We start from the raw sequence: 23,031 nt of genomic DNA, 5'->3' as shown, positions 1-23,031 counted from the left end.
CTAACCTAGGACACATTCCTTTATGTTGGCATACTCCATTTTGATTAAGAAATCCATCCGGAGCTTGAAATTGTCGTCTAGCAAACAAGGTCATTTTGGCAAAGAGGGCAAAAAGAAAGAGAGTGGAGAGAGAGCCTCTTCTGCGGTGGGGGCCCCCGCGTGTGTGTCTTCTGGTCTGACTGCTCCACACAGACCAGGGCGTGACCGAGCTTCGAAAACAGCCCAGCCGGTCAGACGCTGAACTACACCAGCGTGTGGCATGACCCAGACCCAGGGTGAGTGCATAAGTGAGACCGCAGACAAACGGCAACTCAGTTCAGGACGAGAGGCCCTCGGTTAAATCACTTTAACTTTCAGCTGGACTTGTGGCTTTGAGTTCATGGAGCTCCAGGAAACACCGGGAAGAGAGACCATGATGTGGTACAAAGAGAACAAACTTTCTTTTTCCTCAAGTGGTAATATTTATTGAACAAAGGGATTACAGTTTAATGAGGTGGTTATAAATTACACAATAAATAAATTGCTACTATATATGTACTAGGAAAAAGTGAAAGTGTTAGTCGCTCAGTCTTGTCTGACTCTTTGTGACTCCACGGACAATATAGCCCACCAGTCTCCTCTGTCCATGGAATTCTCCAGGCAGGAACGTTGGAGTGGGTAGCCATTGCTACTCCAGGGAACTTTCCAACCCAGAGATCAAACCTGGGTCTCCTGTATTGCAGGCAGATTCTTTATCATCTGAGCCAGCAGGGAAGCCCATATATATATATTTAAATCATAATTATTACAATATTTATATAACTATAATATTTATGCACATGTATTATGTGATGTATAAATACTATAAATATGTATAATACTTACATTATTTCCATAATATATAAATATATCCTAACTGATGTGTGTGTACATGTACGTACAGTTAGGAACAAGTGCTCTATTTTAAATGCAGATCTTAAATAGAATTCTTTTGTTTGTTTTTTTGTTTGTTTGAGAACAAGCTTTGAAACGTGGGTGTGGCCTTCTTCTCCCTTAGTCTTCTCATTAGTAAAATGGGAATAATGCATATCTAGCACACAGGGTTGCTGTCAGGATTAAACCTTATGGTGAACTGCATTACTGCCCTGTCTTCATTTCTTGCTCATGCTTTGCCTTCTGAGTTTGAAGTGCCCCCCTCCCGGCCCACCACCTCCTCCGCATGACTCCCCACCCCCTGATTTTAGATTTGGCCATGTCACTTGCTTTGACAGATTGAAAGAGCTGAACACCACAGTGTACCAATTCCTAGCATAGGCCACAGAGGCCTTGAGTGTTTCCGCCTGGTCTCTCGTCCCTCTGTCACGGTCAAGAAAAAAGCATGCCTTGGCTGGACTCCTGGTCCCAGGAGGATGAGAGACACATGGAGAAAAGCCACCTCAATGACCAGAGCCCAGAACAGAACCATCCTGGTTAACTCACAGACCTACAACAAGAACCACCTTGTTCTTATTGGTGTGGTTACGCCCAGCCCCACTCAACTTAGACCAGCCAAACCCTAGACAGTATGAACAAGGACAAATGATTGACTTTGGCTGCTTCTGGTGGCAGGGTCTGGGGAAGGGGCGGCAGGCGCCATGTCAGGCCACGAAGGTGGCAAGAAGAAGCCCCTGAAGCAGCCCAAGAAGCAAGCCAAGGAGATGGATGAGATAAGGCATTCAAGCAGAAGCAGAAGGAGGAGCAGAAGAAACTCGAGGAGCTAAAAGCAAAGGCCACGGGGAAAGGTCCCCTGGCCACTGGTGGAATTAAGAAATCTGGCAAAAAGTAAGCTGTTCCTTGTGCCTGAGGCAATGATGACCCTTAGATCCATTCCTATTTAAACACCTGGATTCCCTGTCATGATATCTGTTGCCACCTATAGCTAGAATGAAGTGTTGTCTTAGAACCTATTGTACATTTAAGAATAAACTTTTGTAAAAAAAAAATGATTGACTTTGGGTTTTGTTTGTTCTTCTTTCTCTAATTGTTTTAGGTGTAAGTTTAGGTTGTTTGTTTGAGATTTTTCTTGTTTCCTGACACAAGATTGTATTACTATAAACTTCCTCGGAAGCAACCTAAATGTTCATCAACACAGGAATGGATAAAGAAGATATGGTATGTATATACGATGGAATGTTACTCAGCCATAGAAAAGGATGAAATAATGCCATTTGCAGCAACAAGGATGGAGCTAGAGACTGTCACACTAAGTTAGTCAGACAGAGAAAGACAAATATATGATATCACTCATAATGTAATCTAAAAGTGACACAAATAAACCTGTTTACAAAGCAAAAATAGACTTACAGACATCAAAACCAAATTTATGGTTACCAAAGGGGAAAGGTGAGGGGGAGGGATAAATTAAGAGTTTGGGATTAACATATATACACTACTATACATAAAATAGATAATCAATAAGGACTACTGTATATCACAGGGGAATCTACTCAATATTCTGTAATCACTTACATGGGAAAAGAATCTGAAAAAGAATGGATGTGTATATATGCATAATTGATTCAGCTTCCTATACACCAGAAACTACAGCATTGTAAGTCAACTATACTCCAATATAAAATAAAAGCTAAATTTAAAAAATAAATTAGTCAATACATTAAAAAATCCCTGCAACAGAAAAAAAAAACATTGAAGCTTTTTTAAATTGCTGAGCTTTAGGATGGTTTGTTATATAGCATTACTATTGCAATAGCTAACCAATACACTTATAGGAACACACACACACACACACACTCATAAAGCACCTCCCTAGAACTAACTGTATAATTGATGGACACTCAGTAAATAGGAATTTCCTTCCTTCTCCCTACTACATTTCAAACACTGCCATACACTGGGAAGATGGAGAAAAACAAACCTCAGAGAAATTTTCAGGTTGGTGGAAAAAGAACTATAAGACATTAGTTCAAATCCTAAGTCTCTTGCAAAAAATTAACAGAAACCATGGAAAGGGAAAGCAATAAGCAAATTCCTTCTCTTCCTCAATTTTCCCCTAAAATATAATAAAAGCAGATGTTCTCCCAAAACAGATTTCTATTTCCTGAGACCATGTTACATCAGATAATTTTATGGGTTTAGAAAGACTCCTTCATTTCGGGAAGAGCTTTGGGGGTTGTGTCTGTGCTTTGCCTTAATACTTAGTTTCTGCTGGAGACCCTTCAGGAGGCAGCCTGCCTTTGGTGGGGTCAGAGAATGTTGCAGACCCAGCTAAGGTGAGCCTGGAGCAGAAAAGAACTTCAGGGGAGATAAAAGGGCTTTTCCCTTTATCAAAGTTGAAGAAAGTAGTTCAAAAATGGACCTACTTTTCTGAAGACAAAAGCATACTCTCTCCAGGCAACGAACCCTCATGAAAGGAAGTGGTTCCTGACAAGGACTTTGTCTGCCCTGGAAGGATCAAATCCACGAGGAGGTAAACATGAAGATACTGGGGATTTTTACCTCTAATCAGGTAATACCTGTCATTGAACATTCATCCAGTAACGGGACAGCCCAACAATACCTTTCCTGTCCTTAAATCTCCCATGCCAGGGCAGCTTTAAGGATTGTTCCTGCGCTTTACCCCTTTGAAATGGCCATTCCGTGGTGTGCTGTGAAAATAGCCTCGGCCTGATGGAGAATTACTGGCTTTTTACTTGTCAGCTCCAAGGAAATGGCTGTGTGCTCACTAGCAGCTGAGGCAGCTGGCGGACAGCAGGGCACTGAGATGTGAGGTTTGGAGTCCAGCGGGAGTGATGGTGTCCAGAATACAGTCCTGTCCCCACTCCAGCGAGGTCCAGAAGAGGCTTCAGAAAAAGGACTCGAAGATGTGTTGGCGTGATCAGGCTCAGTTCAGGAAAACTCGGCACCCTGAACAACACATCCCTGTCAATCTGATGAACAGATAATTTCCTTCCAGCCCAATGGCTCTGCCAGCATCATCCTTCTTATACCATGGACCGCAAAACCCCCTCCCCTACGAAGTTCCCTGCGGGCTTGCTATTTATTATCAACCCAGCGTGATTTATCATGTTACGTATCACATCACATGAAACTGCAGCTATTTGATTGTTTTCGATTGACGAAAACTACCATTTCAAGTAGTGTTAATTTTTGGTCAGGTTTTGTTTATTTTAAGTCTTTATTCTTCCATTTTATGTGTTTTGGTCGCAAAGCATGGGGGATCCTAGCTCCCCAGCCAGGGATTAAACCCACACCTTCTGCCTTGGAAGGCAAAGTCTTAACCACTGAACTGCCAGGGAGGCCCCTTGTCAGGTTTTTAACACTCGATAAAATTCAAGTTTTTTAACAGACTGTTCTATGCATGCACGCGTGCATCATCGCTCAGTGGTGTTGGAGTCTTTGAGATTCTTTAGATTGTAGCCTGCAAGGCTCTTCTATCCATGGGATTTCCCAGGGAAGAATACTGGAGTGGGTTGCCATTTCCTCCACCAGGGGCTCTTCCCAACCGAGAGATTAAACCCACGTCTCTTGTGTCTTCTGCGTTACAAGCGGGTTCTTTACCCACTGTGTCATCAGAGAAGCCCAGTACAATTCTCTAAGTTTTGGCAAATGCACAGGCAATAACCACACCCACAATCAAGATTCAGAACACTGAGGAAGCCCCAAAAGTTCCCTCATGCCGCTTTGCAGTCAGGCCCCTCCCCACCACACCTAGCTCCGTGAAACCACTGTTGAGTTTGCCATTCCTACTGGTTTGCCTTCTTTAGAATGTCATAGGGATGCAATCCTGCCATAGGTAACCTTTTGAGTCTGGCTTCTTTAAAACATCATCATACACTTGAGATGCATCCATGTCTGGGTCTGTACAGCAGTCTGTTCCTATTTCTTGCTGAGCAGAATTCCAATATATGGATTCACCACATTTCTGTTCATTCCTTTACCAGTGGATAGACAACGGGATTATTTCCAATTTGTGCTGGTTATAAATAAAGCCACTATAAACATTTGCAAACAGGTTTTTGCATGGGTGAATCTTTTCATTTCCTTTGGGTAAACACCTAGCAGGAGCTCCTGAGTGGTAAAATATGTGTTTTTAACTTTATAAGAAATGACTGAACTATTTTCCAAAGTGATTATTCGACTTTGCATTCCCAGCAGATGCTTATGAGGGAACTTCCTGGCGGTTCAGTGGTTAGGACTCAGTGCTTTTACTGCCATGGCCCGAGTTCAATCCCTGGGCAAGGAACTATCCCACAAGCCAGAAAAAGGGAAAAAAAAAAACCTTCTGAGAGCTCCGGTCTAACATCATCACCAACAATGACCAGACTAGTAGGGACTGGGGACGGTCAGCCATTCCAATAGGTATGGAGTGGCAGCCAACGGTGATTTGGCAAAAACTTGTGCTGGAATACAGCTGATTTACAACGCTGTGTTAGTTCCAGGTGTATAGCAAAGTGAATCAGTTATGATATACGCATGCATGTCTGCTCAGCCATGTCCAACTCTTTGCAACCCCATGGGCTGTAGCCACCCAGACTCCCCTGTCCATGGGGATTCTCCAGGCAAGAATCCTGGAGTGGTTTGCCATTTTCTACTCCAGGGGATCTTCCCAACCTAGGGATTGAACCCACATCTCCTGCGCCTCCTACATTGGCAGGTAGATTCTTTTTCAGATTCTTCTCCCGTATAGATTGTTACAGAATATTGAGTAGAGTTCCCTGTGCTGTAAAGTCCTATCAGTTATCTAGTTTATATATAGTAGTGTATATACATCATTCCCACTCTCCTGATTTATCACTTCCCCCATTTCCCCTTTGGTAACCATAAGTTTGATTTCAAGATCTGTAAGACTGTTTCTGTTTTGTAAATAGGTTCATTTGTATCATTTTATTAGATTCCACATATAGGTGATATCATATGATATTTGTCTTTATCTGACTGATTTCACTTAATATGATCATCTCTAGGTTCACCCATGTTGCTGCAAACGGCATTATTTCATTCTTCTTATGACGAAGATATGCAGATGCCCAAAAAGCACACAAAAAGATGCTCAACATCATTAATTATTAAAGAAAGGCAAATCAAAACTACAATGAGGTATCACTACACACCAGTTAGAATGGCCATCATCAAAAAATCTATAGACAATAAATGCTGGAGAGACTGTGGAGAATCACCCTACGCTGCTGGTGGGACTGTAAATTGGGACAACCATTATGGAGAACAGTGTGGAGATTCACTAAAAAACTAAAAATAGAGCCACCATATGATGCAGCAATTCCACTCCTGGGCATATACCCAGAGAAAATCATAATATGAAAAAGATAGATGCACCCCAGGGTTCACTGCAGCACTATTTACAATAGCCAATACAGCAAAGCAACCTAAATGTCCATCACCAGAGGAATGGGTAAAGAAGATACAGCTCAGAGCTGATTGTGATTTTAATTTACATTTCCGTAATAAGTACTAATGCTGAGCATTTTTTCATGTGCTCATTTTCTACCCATACATATTCTTTGGTTAAGTATCTGTTCAAGTCTTTTGTCCATTTTTTAAAAACTAGTTTACTTGTTTTCTTATTTTGAATTGTGAGAGCCCTTTATTCAAGTTCTTCATTCACAAAGTTAATACCAGAATACTAGTTCTTTATCAACAGTGTTTTGCAAATATTGTCTCCAAACTATCTTGTTTTTTCATTTTCTTGAATGAGTGTCTTTTGAAGAATGTTAAGTTTTTAATTCTGATGAAATTCAATTTATTTCTTTTCTTTTATGGTTCATGCGTTTTGTGTCCTATATGAGAAATCCTTGCCTAATGCAGGCTCACAAAGATTTTCTCCTATGTTTTCATCTGGAAGTTTTGTAGCTTTAGGTTTTACAATCACTATGATTCATCTTAGCTTATTTTTGCATAGGGTGCAAAGTATGGGTCAAAGTTCTTTTCTGGCATACTAGATATCCAATTTTTTTTTCAGCATCATCTGTTGAAGAGGTCATTCTTTCTCCATCGAACTTCTTGACATCTTTGTCGAAACCAATTGACCATATATGTGTGGTCTATTTTTGGATTCTGTTCTATTCTATTGATTTATGTGTCTATCCTTTTCCCAATACCACATGGTCTTGATTACTGTGGTTTTATAGTATGTCTCAAAATCAGGTGGGGGAGTATTTTCTTTTTTCAAAACTGTTTTGCTATGTCAGGTCCTTTGCTTTTCGTATACATTTTAAAATTAGCTTGTCGATTTCTATAAATAAGCCTGATGAGAGGGTGACTTACCCAAGGTCACACAATTCATATGCATTAGAGTCAGCTCAGTCTCCAATCATTGTTATGGATCCAAGTTCACAATCTGACAGTGGGCCCCACACAGACGACTGAAGGAGATCATCATTATGGAATCATACGGCATCATTCCTGACCTCCTCCAAAGGTCAGGAATGCAGCTCACAAAACATGGAGAAGAAAACCAACCCTGTCTACAGGCACTTAGCCCCTGTCTGGCCTTATCAATGCAGGAAGGACAATTGGAGATTTGTCTGGATCAAATCAGACGACCATAGACCCATTGTCTGGAGACCCAAGCTGAAGCCTTGGCATCCCAAGATTCTCAGTTTTAATAATCCCTTTGCTGTTGATAAGTCGATTCAAGCAAGTTTCTGTCTTGCTTTCCAGGTCTGCATTCTCAGTTCCCACTGGAAGGAATCCTAGCACTGAACTCTCCCATCTGGTGCTCAGATACCATTCCCACTCCTTCCAGTCCTCTCCACTGTCTCCACCACCCTCTCATTGGCTGGTGCTTCAAAGCAATGGATGCTCAGGAATCAGCCAGGCTCCCCAGGCCTGAGTCTATCCCATGGCTGGCCCCACCCACAGGGCAGTTCCTCTTATCTCTATCCCCTTCCCAAATCAAGCCCAGCTTTATTCTTCCCCACTGGAGAGCTTCTAAAAAATATCCATTCAAGCAACCCACTATCCCCACAGCTTTTTGACCATTGTATATCTTCTTTGCCATCAAAAAAAAAGAAAGAAACAATGCCATTTGCAGCAACATGGATGACCCTAGAGATTTTCATACTAAGAGAAGTAAGTCAGACAGAGAAAGACAACTATCATATGATATCACTTACATGTGGAATCTAATAAAAATGATACAAATGAGCTTATTTACAAAGCAGAAACAGACCAACAAATCTCAAAAATCAAACTTGTGGTTGCTAAAGGCAGACTAGGATAGCAAGTTAATTCCAAAGCTGGGATTTGAAACCAGATAAAACCGTGTTTGAATCTCAGATTTGTATTTTAGATACTTAATTTTCTGTGTTGATGTTTCTTCCTTTGTAAGATGCCCCACAGGGCTGCCAGGAGAACTCAAATGAAAAAGAAGGCATTTGCAGAGTCTGACACAACTGCAGGTACATAGTCATGAGAAACGCTGGGCTGGAGGAAGCACAAGCTGGAATCAAGACTGCAGGGAGAAATATCAATAACTTCAGATATGCAGATGACACCACCCTGATAGCAGAAAGCGAAGAAGAACTAAAGAGCCTCTTGATGAAAGAAAAAAGAGGGTGAAAAAGGTGGCTTAAAATTCAACATTCAAAAAAACGAAAATTATGGCATCCAGTCCCATCACTTCACAGCAAATAGACAGGGAAACAAGGGAAATGGTGACAGACTTTATCTTCTTGGGCTCCAAAATCACTGCAGATGGTGACTGCAGTCACGAAGTTAAAAGATACTTGCTCCTTGGAAGAAAAGCTATGATCAACCTAGACATATTAGCATAATAAAAATGAGAGACATTATTTTGCCAACAAAGGTCCGTAAAGTCAAAGTAGTCATGTAAGTTTTTCCAGTAGTCATGTATGGATGTGAGAGTTGGACTATAAAGAAATCTGAGGACTGAACAATTGATGCTTTTGAACTGTGGTGTTGAAGAAGACTCTTGAAAGTCTCTTGGACTGCAAGGAGATCAAACCAGTCAATCCTCAAGGAAATCAACCCGGAATATTCACTGGAAGGACTGATGCTGAAGCTGAAGCTCCAATACTTTGGCCGCCTGATTCGAAGAACTGACTCACTGAAAAAGACCCTGATGCTGGGAAGGATTGAAGGTAGGAGGAGAAGGGGATGACAGAAGACGAGATGGTTGGATGGCATCATTGACTCAATGGACATGAGTTTGAGCAAGCTCCGGGAGATGGCAAAGGACAGGGAAGCCTGGCGTGCTACAGTCCATGGGTTTGCAAAGAGTCAGACATGACTGTGTGACTGAACAACAACAAGGGTTGCAAAGAGTTGGACACAACTGAAGAGACTTAGCACGCACATGCCTGATGATAATCAACTCTATGGTGGCCCCTCAACTCCAGACCCCCATTAGGATCTGCCCCCTTTCCCCACCCACCCACATCACTGAGAAGGTGGCCCTCCTACAGAACCCCCCATTGTATCACCAGCTCAATGTCTCTCCAGCCAATCGTGTAGAAACAACCCTGGAAATATTTGGCTGCAAAAAATTCAAAAAATTCTCCATCACAAGAACAGCGATCTTTCCCCCATAGATCCCTCATGCTGACTTGATTGAAGAAAAATGGGCATTTATTTTTCATGATCCAGGAAAAAAAAAAAAAAAAAACTCTTTCATACTTAGAGAAAGGGACTCAAGCCTGATATCTGACTCTCTGGATAGACCTATTCACTTTTAATCATGAATGGCCAATGAGAGAGTTTGTCTCCATCCCTGGAGGATCGTAATGAGTGTTGAGTTCTCATTTTCTGACTTACAGCAGAGCCAGACAAGAAATTAGCCTTCATTCCCAATGACGATTCCATTGACTTGTGAACAGAAAAGCTTGAGAGTGTTTTCCAACGGAAGTGATGGCCAGTGCCTCTCTGCCCCTGCTTCCAGTCCTCCATCCATGCCTGCCCTCCTCCTCCTTGCCTCCAGTTAACATGCTGTCCACTGTATTCACCCCACCTTATAGATCCTGATTCATTTTCCAAATGTTGGTCAGCCGCCTCCTCCCTTATAGCAAATCTCACTCGCCACATCTAAGGGGCCACCACGTGTCAGCCTTAGCTGAGGACATGCTGACCTCACACAACACCCCAGCTGACATCAATACCCCAGCACAGCCTGAGCAGAGCTAGTTCCACCACTGGGAGGGTGCAGGTGGGATCCCAAACCCTGGTCCAGGGATGGCAAATACCTCGTTGGTGCATGCTAAGTTACTTCAGCCCTGTCCGACTCTGTGCAACTCTATGGATTGCAGCCATCCAGGCTCCTCTGTCCATGGGATTCTCCAGGCAAGAATACTGGAGTGGGTTGCCGTACCCTCCTCCAGGGGATCTTCCTGACCCAGGGATTGAACCCAAGTCTCTTACGTCTAACCTGCATTGGCAGGTGGGCTCTTTACCACTAGCACCACCTGGGAAATCCCAGAGAGAAAGGTACTTAGGTTCAGCTGAAGCATCACCCTGCTCCACCCAGAGGTCACTTCATGAGAACCAAGGAACCTGAACTGTTGGAGCCCATTCCCTATGAATCATTGCTGGCTCTCTTTCACACCCTTATCAAATCTATCAGCAGTTTCAGTTGACTCTACTTAAAAACATATCCAGAATTAGACCATCTTTTCACCACCTCCATTGATGCTACCCTGATATAACCACTTTCATGAGGGGAGTAAAGAAAGTAAAAGACCTGAACTGTAGGAAAACAAAAAGTAGGACCCTCAGTGAGCAGAGGGCCCGAATCCCTCTCTATCCTACATACCTTTTATGTGCCTGGGTTGCAACATGAGAATATTGCGGGCTGACAGGAATAAAAACAAGAGAACCCAGGAACTCCACTCCTGGATGTGTAGCCAAGAAAAATGAAAACATGTTCATGCACAAACTTGAATGTGAGTATTCACGGCATTCTCGTTCACAAAAACCAAAAAGTAGAAACAACCCAAATGGTCATCAACTGATGCATTGATAAGCAAAGTGTGGTACGTCCACACAATGGAATACTGTTCTTTAGTCGCTAAGTCATGTCCGACTCTTTTGTAACCCCTTGGACTGTAGCCCACCAGACTCCTCTGTCCATGGGATTTCCCAGGCAAGAATACTGGAGTGGGTTGCAATTTCTTTTCCCAGGGGATCTTCCCAACTCAGGAATCAAATCCGGGTCTCCTGCATTGCAGGCAGATTCTTTTACCACTGAGCCACCAGGGAAGCCCGACTGGAATATTATTCAACCCTAAAAAAGAAATGGGGAATGATACATGTTGAAGAGGGATGAAATCTAAAACCATTGTGCCATCTTTGCATCAGGCACAGAAGGGCAAATATTACATGATTCCATGCATATGAAATGCCCCGGATAGGAAAATCCATGGAGGGTACGTGAGAAGGGAGAGTGACTGCTAACAGGTACAGGGTTTCTATTTGGGGTGATGAAAATGTTCTGGAATTAGGTAGGGGTGATACTGTCATTATTTTTGAACATACCAAAAACCATTGCATTGTTTTAGATGGATTTTATACCATGTGAATTATGTCTCAATAAAAAAAACTAAAAAGAGAGAAAAATAGAAGGATAAGTTGTTGCCACTCTGTTCCAGAGCCTCCCACATCTCCCTGCTGTCCTCACTGGCCCCCTCCACAGGCCCCTGGCACTACCCTTGCCCCACAGCTGGTTGGCGGGTAGCAAGGGAGCACACACACAAAGAAGTTGCTGTGGTGACATGTGACCAGTCCAAGCCTTGTTTCTGCTCCTCATCTCCGAAGCAGGTGGGCAGCTGTGCCCAGGACAAGCACAGATGCAGTGATACCACATGGTACCATTGATCTTCATTTCTGCAGGGAATTGCCAGGGCACCAGGGTTTCCAACTGAACCATGGAACTTCTGGAAACAGTAGCCTAAAAGGTTTCTCTGCCATCTGGTCTTTTAATGACCTTCAGCTCAAAATGCCGAGGCTTCCAGAGAAGCAGTCTGGATTAAAATGCTACTTTTTCTTGCTGGAGCTGCTGCAAAAAGTTCTGAAGACACGGGCAATCTTCAGATTCCTTCATTTCAGGAGTAAGAATTCCTTGCCCCTGAGTAAGAGGAACTCCTTACTTTTGTATCTGTGGTTTGCACCTTTTTAAATTATTTTAATTCATTTTATTGGTGTATAGTTGCTTTACAATGCTGTGTTAGCTTCAGGTGTACAACAAAGTGAATCAGTTATACATACACATATATTGACTCTTTTTTTAGATTCTTTTTCCGTATAGATAATTATAGAGTGTTGAGTAGAGTTCCCTGTACTATACATAGGTCCTTATTGGTTATCTATTTTGTACATGGTACCCACAGAGTCAGACACGATGGAGGGACTAACACACACACACACACACTCACACACACACTCACACTCACATTGTGTAGTAAGCCAATTCCAATCTCCCAATTTATCCCTCCCCGTCTCCCCTGCTTGGTAACCATAAGTTTGCTTTCTACATCTGTGATTCTATTTCTGCTTTGTACATAAAATCATTTGTACCGTTTTTTTTAGATTCCACATACAAGCAATATCATATGAATTTGTCTTTCTCTGACTTAATTTCCTTAGTGTGATAATCTCTAAATCAATCTGCACTGTGCTGTGCTTGGTCACTCAGTCGTGTCTGACTCTTTGTGACCCCATGGACTGCCAGCCTCCTCTGTCCATGGGGGCTCTCCAGGCAAGAATACTGGAGTGGGTTGCCATGTCCTCCTCCAGGCGAAGTCAATCTATGTCACTGTAAATGACATTATTTTGTTCTTTTTTGTGGCTACATAATATTCCACTGTACATGTGTACCACATCTTCTTTATCCATTCATCTGTTGACGGACATTTTGGTTGCTTCTATGTATTGACTATTGGAAACAGTGCTGCAGTGAACACTGGGATGCATGTATCTTTTTCAGATTATCTTTTTTAGTATATTTCTCTGGATATATGCCCAGGAGTAGAATTGCTGGATCACACTGCAGCTCTATGTTTAGTTTATTTAAGGGAATTCCACATTGTTCTGGGGCTTCCCAGGTGGCACAGTGGTACAGAATCTTCCTGCCAATGCAGGAGACATGGGAGATGCGAGTTCAATTCTTGGGTTGGGAAGATCTCCTGGAGAAGGAAATGGCAACCCACACCAGTACTCTTGCCTGGGAAATTCCATGGACGGAGGAGCCTGGAGGGCTACAGTCCATGAGGGCACAGAATCCAAAATGACTGAACACACACACACACACACACACACACACACACACACCACTATTCTCCCTAACAACACCTGCTTTTCAGTTCACTACATGGGACAGGGGTTATTAGTCCCATTTTCCAGACAAGGTGAGTGAGGCACAAGGGGAACAGGTTTGTTTAGGATCAGCATCTCACAAACAGTAGATCTGGGTCTCTGAGAGTCTTGGAGTCAAAGGAATCTACACATTCTCAAGCTCAAACCCTTCACTTTACAGAGGAGAGAACTCGGGCTCAGGGGGTTATGTGTCTGGTCTGCAGTCGCACAGCAGAACCTGGAATTTGGGTCTTCTACCCCAGCCAGGAGCCCCAGCTCAGCATCTGCAGGAATGAGACCACGTGTCAGCACGTGCCAGCCACAGTGATGCATCGGGAAGGACACCTGATCAAATTCTTGTCAAAATATTGGACTTGAATCTAAACATACAGGAACAACAAAACAGGTCCAGGGTGACGGACATTCTACAAACCAAATGAACTGGACTGTCAAAAAGAATCTCAAAATCCCGGAAGAAAGTTCTCCCCCAAAAAGAGGGAAGACAGTTCTAGAGGGGGAAAAAAAAGCAACTAAAGAGACACAATCACTAAATGAAGTCCATAGTTCTTGAATGGACTCCGGACCAGGGCTGAAAATCCCTACAAAGAACAGAAAGAGAAAAGCAAATATGGTATATTAACACACACATGTGGAATGTAGAAACAGATGAACCTATTTCCAGGGCAGGGACAGAGACACAGAAGTAGAGAACAGACATGTGGACACTGGGGGTAGGGGAAGGAAGGGGAGGGAGGAATGAATTTGGAGAGTAACACTGACATCCATACGCTACCACGTGTAAAATCAATAGCTGGTGGGAAGGACACAGGGAGCCCAGCTCGGGGCTTTGTGATGGCCCAGAGGGGTCGGGGGGAGGGGGTAGGAGGGGAAACGTGTACTCAGATAACTGATTCACACTGTTGTACAGTAGAAATGAACACAACGCTATAAAGCGACTATACTCCAATAAAAAGGACCATGCCTGGGGTTACAGGGACTATTTATATATGGACCATATATTACACGGCGGTCGTTTAGTCACTAAGTCGTGTCTGACTTTCCACTCCGTGGACTGTAGCCCACCAGGCTCCTATGTCCATGGGATTCTCCAGGCAAGAATGCTGGAGCAGGTTGCCATTTTCTTCTCCAGGGGATCTTCCCAACTCAGGAACTGAACCAGGGTCTCCTGCATTGCAGGCAGAGTCTTTACCAACTGAGTTACAAATATTCAAATACTGATAAATTTTTTGAGGATCACAATGATGTGCTCGTGTGGGAAAATGTCTTCATTCTTAGGATCTCTGGGAGATGAAACAGCAGAATGTCTGCAAATTACTTTAAAATGTTTCAACCAAGAATGGGAGAGAGAGAGGAGATAAATGTAGTTAAATGTTAATAATCGACCGATTGGAGTGAAGAGCAAGCAGGTGTTCATCTTCCTGCTTGTCTATAGGTTAGAATTTTTTTAGAATAAAAAACTAGGAGGTTGCAATTATGCTGCAATAAAACAAAATAACTGGGAGGATGGGAAATATGTAAACAGATGAGTCCTTTGATTACACAAGGGATTGGAGGAGCTCCTTCCCCTGACCACTCTATGACCAGGGGGCTCACGTTGATTCAGGCTCAGACAGTTCTGGAAGGATGGAGGCAGGACCGGCATGAAGGAGATTTCGTGGTCTTCTCCAGATTGCGGATTTTTTTTTTTTTTATAATTTGGAAATCCCCAGAGTAGCAGGGACAATGTGTGTGATGCTTTAGTGGCTGCTGCCATCTCGTGGATTTCAGAGCCTCGGAGAGGATGAAAGCCAGAACTTCAGGGTCACCTTATGCTAATGAGCTGCCCTCCTCCTCCTGGTCATCCAGTGGCCGAGGCACTGGAGGCTAAAGGTTTAAGTGCTTCTGTTAACTTCCTTCCGGACTGAGCATCAGTGAGACACAGCCTCCATCCTTGAACCCACTCCCCAGATGCCCAGTGTCTTTTGCCTTTAAAATGACCAAGCCTAACAGAACTGTCATTGATTTTATTCTAAAAAACCAGAGCCAGAGAGCTAGTTTGTGGGATTTTACTGCCATTTGCACACAAGATTGTCTTGTTGGCATTGTTTTCTTGTTTGCAAAGGCTACTCAAAATTATACTAGGCATTGTTGATATCCTGATGCTGGAAAAGACTGAAGGCAGGAGGAGAGGGGGATGACAGAGGATAAGATGGTTGGATGGCATCACTGACTTACTTCAAGAGACAGCGAAGGACAGGGAAGCCTGGTGTGCTGCACTCCATGGAGTCACAGAGTCAGACACGACTGATCAACTGAGGAACAGCTGTTGATACCACCTCTTCAAACCTCTTAACTAGTTCACAGACAAAATTCAGAAAGCAGGGCAGAGAAGGTTCCCTTGACTGGGAGACGGCCACAAAAGGGAGAAGGGGTGGGCTGCCTTGGGGGGAGAAAAGAGTGTTAGGAGGAGCTGGAAATAAAAGACTCTGGATTTTCTTTGCAGGCAGGATGAATATGGTGCAAGCTCTGACAACTTTGGGGTTGGGCTGACTTGGGTGTGTATTTCAGTTTTGTGAGGCCACTTCCTGTTTGGGGCAGTTTGGAGACAGCACCTTCCTAAGGGTTCATTATCTACATGAGAATGATAACACATAGGGTTATTTAAAGGACCAAGGATGTTTTAGGCAGTGCATCTCAAACTTGAAGATCTGGGGGCTTAAAACATGGACTTTGGGGCCCACTTCCATAGTTTCAGATTCACCAGGTCCCAAGTGGCCTGAAAATGAGCATTTCTTTTTTTCTTTTTTTCCTTTTTTTTTTTTTCGGTGGGGGACATTAAACAACAGAAACTTACTTTCTCATTTCTGGAAGCTAGAAGTCCAAGATTAAAGTGTAAGAAGGAGTGGTTTCTTCTTTTTTAAATTTATTTTATTCAAGTATAGCTGCCCAGGTGGTACTATAGTAAGGAAGATGCTTGCCAATGCAGGAGACACAAGAGGTGGGTTTGATCCCTGGGTTGGGAAGATCCCCTGGAGGAGGAAATGGCAACCCACTCCAGTATTCTTGCCTGGGAAATCCCATGGATAGAGGAGCCTGGCGGGCTACAGTCCATGGGGTCGCAAAGAGTCGGACACGACTGAATACATGTGTACCTTATAATTGATTTCCAATGTTGTGTTAATTTCTTCTATACAGCAAAGTTTTATACATATATATATATACACATTCTTTTTCATATTCTTTCCCATTATGGTTTATCACAGAATGTTGACTACAGTGCCCTGCGCTATACACTAGCACCTTGTTTTTAATCCATTGTATCGATGGTAGTTTGCATCTGCTAACCCAAATTCTGATCCCTCCCTCTGCCACCCCCACCCCTCTGGTAACCACAAATCTGTTTTCTGTGTCCCCGAGTCAGTTTCATAGATAAGTTCATCTGGATCATACTTTAGATTCTGTATATAAGTGATATCATATGGTGTTTGTCTTTCTCTTTCCGACTTACTTCACCTAGTATGGTCATCTCTAGGTCCATCCATATTGCCGAAAATGGCATTATTTCATCACTTTTTATGACTGAGTAGTCCGAAGGTGCATTTCCATCTACGTCCCAGGTGATGCTGATGTTGCTGATCTTGGTAGCACATTTTGGGAACCAATGTTTAAAGGGTTAATCATCACAAAAATCAGGAGGGCAACTAGTAGGTAACTGACAGGCAATAAAATGTCTGCCTGACATCTCACTCCACTCCACACTACACACCCTTGTTCCAGCACTGACACATGCATTTCTGAGACCGAGGCTGTCTCTAAGAGCATGCAGCAAAGTTCTTCCTAAATGTACTTCACAGCATTTGTGAATGGACTTGTTGCTGTTTAGTCATTAAGTCGTGACTACCAGTTTCCTCTGTCCATGGACTCTCCCAGGCAAGAATACTGGAGTGGGTTGCCATTCCCTTCTTCAGGTATCTTCTCGGCCCAGGGACCAAACCCATGTCTCCTGCATTGGCAGGAGGATTCTTTATCACTGAACCACCAGGGAAGCCCATTTATTTTATTGACCTGCCCTAAAGGGTCACCCCACCAGCTCTCCAGGACCCAGGCTCACCGCCTCTCTGGTAACAACCATCAAAAGAATCACCAGCAAAATACCTAATAGAGGAGACTGTTTCAAGAGCAGTGTGTGTGTGAAAAAGACCTGAAGGTTCAGTTCTTCCACAAACCCAATGCATTAACCAATAATAGGTGAAGCTGCCCAAAAAACTATTTAAAGCAAGAGCCATCTTCAGCCACCTTTGTGGAATTCTAGCCTTCAGCTCAAAGGGAGATACAGATCCAAACAGATTTACACAGATAAGGCTACAATGGAAAACTCACATCTTGAATAAAAATTCAGTTCTATGAAAGACTAAAAACAGACAATAATCAAACACAGCCTCCAAATGCAGGTGGTGAGTAGATTCTATTTGTTCATTAAAGGTTTAAAACAGAAGATCTCAACCCTCATTGCACATTAGATTCAACAGAGGAGCTCTTAAAAATATTAGTGCCAGAGCCCTCCCACCCCAGAGACCCTGGTTTAATTGGTCTGGGGTGGGGCTCCAGGTAAGGTATTTTTTTTAAAAGCTCCCCCAGTGCTCATAATGTGCAGTCAGGAATAGAAGCCACTGTTTTAATATTAGGCAGATACTGCAGGAAATGTGCACATTAGCTAAATAATGCAAATATCACCTAACCCAGGAGTTCCCAACCCAGAATGTTTGTGAGAAACACCTGAGGTTGTTTTTTTGAACTTCAGATCCCTGGTCTAACTCTTAGTCTACTGAATCAGAGTCTTCTATAACAAGGCCAGAACTCAGCATTTTTTCAAAGCTCCCTGCTTCTTTGCAATAGTCAGCCAGTGATCTGTAATAACATTTTTTTCCTGCTAGGGGTGCATGTCAGCCTCCTCCAGGGCTCAACCCAAGTGAACTAAGTCAGTACGGGGGCTGAGAAATCAGTATTCTAGAAATTCCTCGTCTCTGTGATTTAGCTGTGCACCCTGTTAATATCATTAACCAGAGTTAGGACAGTTAAAATAATAAACATACTCTAGGGGCTACTGTGTCAGTTAGCTACTGCTGCATAACAAAAGATCCCAAATATTACTGTCTGAAAAACAGTATTTGTTCTCTCACAGTTTCTGTGGGTCAGGAATGCAAGTGTGACTTAGCTGGGCCCTCTGGTTCTGGGTCTCTCCCACACTGCATTGAAGGTACCACTAGGGTTGCACTCATCAGTAACTCAGCCAGGGGGTGGATCTGATTCCAAGCTCACGTAAGTGATTGGCGGCAGGATTCTGTTCCTCTCAAGCTGTTGGATTGAGGGCCTCTGTTCCTCACTGGCTGTTGCCTGGAGACCTTCTCCTGATCCTTGCCACATGGAGCTGGTAAACAGAGCGAACAACCAGAGGGCCAGAGAGAGATAGAGCGAACAAGATGGAAGCTGGTTGTTGTGATCTAATCACAGAGGGGGTACTCCATCACCTTTGCAGTGCTGTTTATTAGATCAAGTCACTGTACAACATAAGATGACACCACACACCTATTAGAACGTCCAAAATCCAGAACGCTGACAACACCAAACGCTGGTGACAGTGTGGAGCAGCAGGAACGTCCCCTCACTGCACAAGATGGTACAGCCACTTCGGAAGACAGCTTTAGTCTTCTTACAAAACTAAACATCCTCTTACCATATGATCCTGCAATCACTCTCCTTGGCATTCATCCCAAGAAGTTGAAAGCATATGTTCACACAAAAACCTGCACACAGATGTTTATAGCAGCTTTATTCATAATTGTCAAAACTTGGAAGCAACCAAGACATCCTTCAGTAGGTGAACGAATTAAAAAAAAAAGAACTGTGATACACGTAAAGAATGAAATAGTATTCAATACCAAAAAGAAATGAGCCATCAGGATATGGACAAGGAGGAAACCTTAAGTTCCTATTACTAAGTGAAAGAAGTCTATCTGAGAAGGCTACATACCGTATTATTCCAACTATACGACATTCTGGAAAAAAGCAAAACTGTGGAGACTGTAAAAAGGTCCTTTCAGTGGTTGTGAAAGATTAGAAGGAAGGGAGAGATGAATAGGTGGTGCACAGAGGATTTTTAGGGCAGTGAAAATACTGTGTGTGCAGGATTTCTCTGGTGGTCCAATGGTTAAGACTCTAGGAGGCTAAGTCTTAGCCTCCCAATGCTGGGGGCCTGGGTTCAACCCCTGGTCGGGGGACTAAGATCCCATGTGCCGCAGCTAAGATCCAGCACAGCCAGAAAAAAAAAAAAAAAAAAACGTGTCCACTACTATAATGATGGATACATATCATTACGTAGTTGTCCAAACCCACAGGGTGTACAACACTGAGTGAACTCGTAAACTGTGGACTTTGGGTGACAGTGATCCATCAGTGCAGGTACATCCATTGTGACAAAGACATCACTCTCGGGGGGGGACGTTGATAGACAGGGAAGCAATGCATATGGTGAGGGTGAGGATGTCTATGAAAATGTCTGCACCTCCCTCTCAGCTTTTCTGAGACCTCAAAACTACTCTTAGGGACTTCCCTGGTGGTCCAGTGGCTGACTCCACTCCCCCAGTGGAGGGGGCCTGAGTTCAATCCCCAGTCAGGGAACGAGGGCCCACATGCCATAACTAAATCCTGGCGCAGCCAAATAACCGAAAATTAAAAACTACTCTTAAATATCTATTTATTTAAAAAGGATCTTCCCAGGTGGTGCTAGTGGTAAAGAACCTGCCTGCCAATGCAGAAGATATAAGAGACTCGAGTTCAATCCCTGGGTCGGGAAGATCTCCTGGAGGAGGGCATGGCAACCCACTCCGGTATTCTTGCCTGGAGAATCCCCACGGACAGAGGAGCCTGGCGGGTTGCAGTCCATGGGGTCGAAAAGAGTCAGACACAACTGAAGCGACTGAGCACGCACATTTTGAAAAAGTCTTTAAAAATGTTTTAAAGCCAGTCAGTAGACGGCCACTCTCAGGGGAAGGGGGTCAGTGAGGACCACCGTGGGAGTCGACACAACATAACTACCATGTCCGGAGCACTCAACAGGCCCCTTCCAGGACTCTGCACCCCTAACTCATGGAATCCTTAGAAGAGAGGAAACTAAAGCCAAGAGCAGGAGGAAGTGTCCTTGAAGCCATGCAACTGGTAGGCACAGAACTGGGACGCCAGGCCCCGCCCACCGCCCTCGACCCCCGGCCCCTGACTCCTCATCAGGACAGCATCTCCATACAGACCCTGCTTCTGCCCACACGTGAGCAGCCACAGGGAGGAGTGCAGGGGCCAGACTGACGGTGTGTGTCAGGGAGGGCCGTGATCCAGTTGTCCAGACGGGCAGGGACACGGCTCGCTTAGCCAGGCCACAGTCGGGAGGTGGCCGCTCAGCCAGGCCCAACTCTTCTGCTCCCAAAGGGGGCTGTGAACACCACCCCCCCACCCCCTCCCACCTCCGCCCAGCAGAGGCCCGAAACACCATCCCAATTAGCATGAAGAATATTCATGGGCTGCTTCTGCCACCCGAGTGTTTCTTAGGAGCCTTGAATAAGCTGGATTAATAAACTATCTTTCATTTGCCATCCATCCTTTGGCATGAATTTTGCATCAGGCTGAATTCAGCTCAGTTCCAGCTGACACCATTCTCTCTAAGAGACAATGTGTTCCACTCCAGACATGGGTGTGTTTACAGGAGGATGTCTCCCAGGGGTGGTAGAGGGGTTCCCAGCGCCTCTTCAGAGCATTTTTATGAACATGTGGGCCCTCCGTGCTTAGGAATTAAGACTGATGCAGACCCTCTGGGATTTATCTTGTTAATGAAGTGGGCGCCTTTCTCTTCACATTAGGGGAAATGACTAGGCTTTCCACTGAGTGTCTGGCTTGGGTCAGCACTGGGGAAGACTGCCCACCTGGAGGACAGGGTCGAGAGGAGAATGAGGGGTCAGAAGTGGCCTTGTGAGAGGGGAGAGGCCACAGACACAGTGTCCTCAGGGCTGTGGGCCCCACTGGGTTTCAGGGTCCTCCACATGGGCCTAAAGTCAGTCCATGGGTCTCCAGGAGGCCCTTGGGGGTGATAATGCATGAATATGACCCCTGCGCTCAGAGCAGAGAGCTGCCTACCTGGGGGTCCCTGTAACTATCACTGAGGGCCTGGGAAGAGGGACCCCTCAACCACCGACACGCATGCCATGACTGATGACCATTCACTCAACAGGCCGCTGACCACACAGGTTTCGTGGGGAGGACGGCAGCCCCGTGGGGCTCCGGCGCAGGCCTGGGGTGGGCCGGGGCGCTGCAGCTCTAATGCGCTCCCGCTGATGCTGCTGGTCCACGGACCACACTTGGAGTAACCGAGGCCAGTTCAGAAGTTGCCGGATGACGCAGTGACTGGCCACTCATGCGGGTGAGGAACACAGGCATGCCAGGGTGCCCAAGGCGCTGCCCCACGGTGCCCTCCTGACCTGAAGGCAGCGTTCGTTTCTCTTCTTAATATTTATTTATTCATTTATTTGGCTGTGCCGGGTCTTAGTTGCTGCATGTGAACCCTTAGTTGTTGCACGTGGGATCCAGTTCCCTGACCAGGGATCGAACCCTGGCCCCCTGCACTGGGAGTGCTCTTGGTCACTGAACCACCAGGAGGGTTCCCAACAGCATCCATTTCCGAGCAGGAAAGTGAGAAGAAGACAGAAGGTGTCAAGAGAACGATCCCCTTTCCATCCTGACTCTTCCACCATCAGCTCAGTGACTCCAGGCGGGTCTCCCCAACCAATGTCCCAGCTGCCCCAACAGGCTGGGTACCAACTAATGGGAAAAAAAATATGAGAGGGTTTAGGAAATCACAAAACAGAGACATAATACAAGGTCAGAGAACCACAACCTAGCTCGGAGGTATAGGGCAATGAACTGCCCCCAGCATCCTCGCGGCCTCATTCTCATGAAACCCCTTGGTCGTCACTCCCGTCAGGGACCCCGAGAAGCCCCCTATACCTGCCAAGAAGCCGTGCTGTATACACAGCTCGTGATGTCATCAAAGTGGTCATCCCAGAGACGCGAGGCTTTCGAAAGGGATGCCCAATTGCCTACTAGGCCCTCAACTCCTAACTACTGTCTTTGTTCTTTTGATCCTCCAGCCTCTGAAGAGGTTATGGGGAAAGCATGTCATTTTCATGGCTCCTTCCCCAGAGGCTCAGAAAGTAAAGAACTCACCTGCAGTGCAAGAGAGGCAGAGACAGGAGTTCGATCCCTGGGTTGGGAAGATCCCCTGGAGAAGGAAATGGCAACCCACTCCAGTATTCTTGCCTGGAGAATCCCATGGACAGAGGAGCCTGGCGGGCTATAGTTCATGGGGTCACAAAAAATCGCACGTGCCTTAGCAACTAAACAACAAACAGCATATCCTTTGTGGGTAGTGAGGCAAATATGTATAAGTACTGTCTGCATTTGATAGATAAGGAAACAGAGGGTGAGGAATACAGTTGAGGAGTGAGTCTGGTCAGAGGGCCATGGATTTAGGAATATCTGGGTGTACCCAGAAATGAGGCTTCCCCAGTGGCTCTGTAGTAAAGAATCCGCTTGCAAGGCAGGAGACATGGGTTCAATCCCTGGGCCGGGAAGATCCCCTGGAGGAGCTCTTGGCAACCCACTCCAGGATTATTGCCTGGAGAATCCCAC

At 44.7% G+C, this 23,031-nt stretch overlaps 1 pseudogene; it reads left to right on the top strand.

Moving 5' to 3' along the window:
• Positions 1-1,588: 1,588 nt before the first annotated feature.
• LOC133068348 (translation machinery-associated protein 7-like) lies at positions 1,589-1,804 on the top strand (annotated as a pseudogene).
• Positions 1,805-23,031: the final 21,227 nt, after the last annotated feature.

The sequence above is a fragment of the Dama dama genome, chromosome 13 (assembly GCF_033118175.1).
Source record: "Dama dama isolate Ldn47 chromosome 13, ASM3311817v1, whole genome shotgun sequence".
NCBI lineage: Eukaryota > Metazoa > Chordata > Mammalia > Artiodactyla > Cervidae > Dama > Dama dama.
Note: the sequence above shows the minus strand (reverse complement) of the source record. Positions and strands in the feature narration are given on the sequence as shown.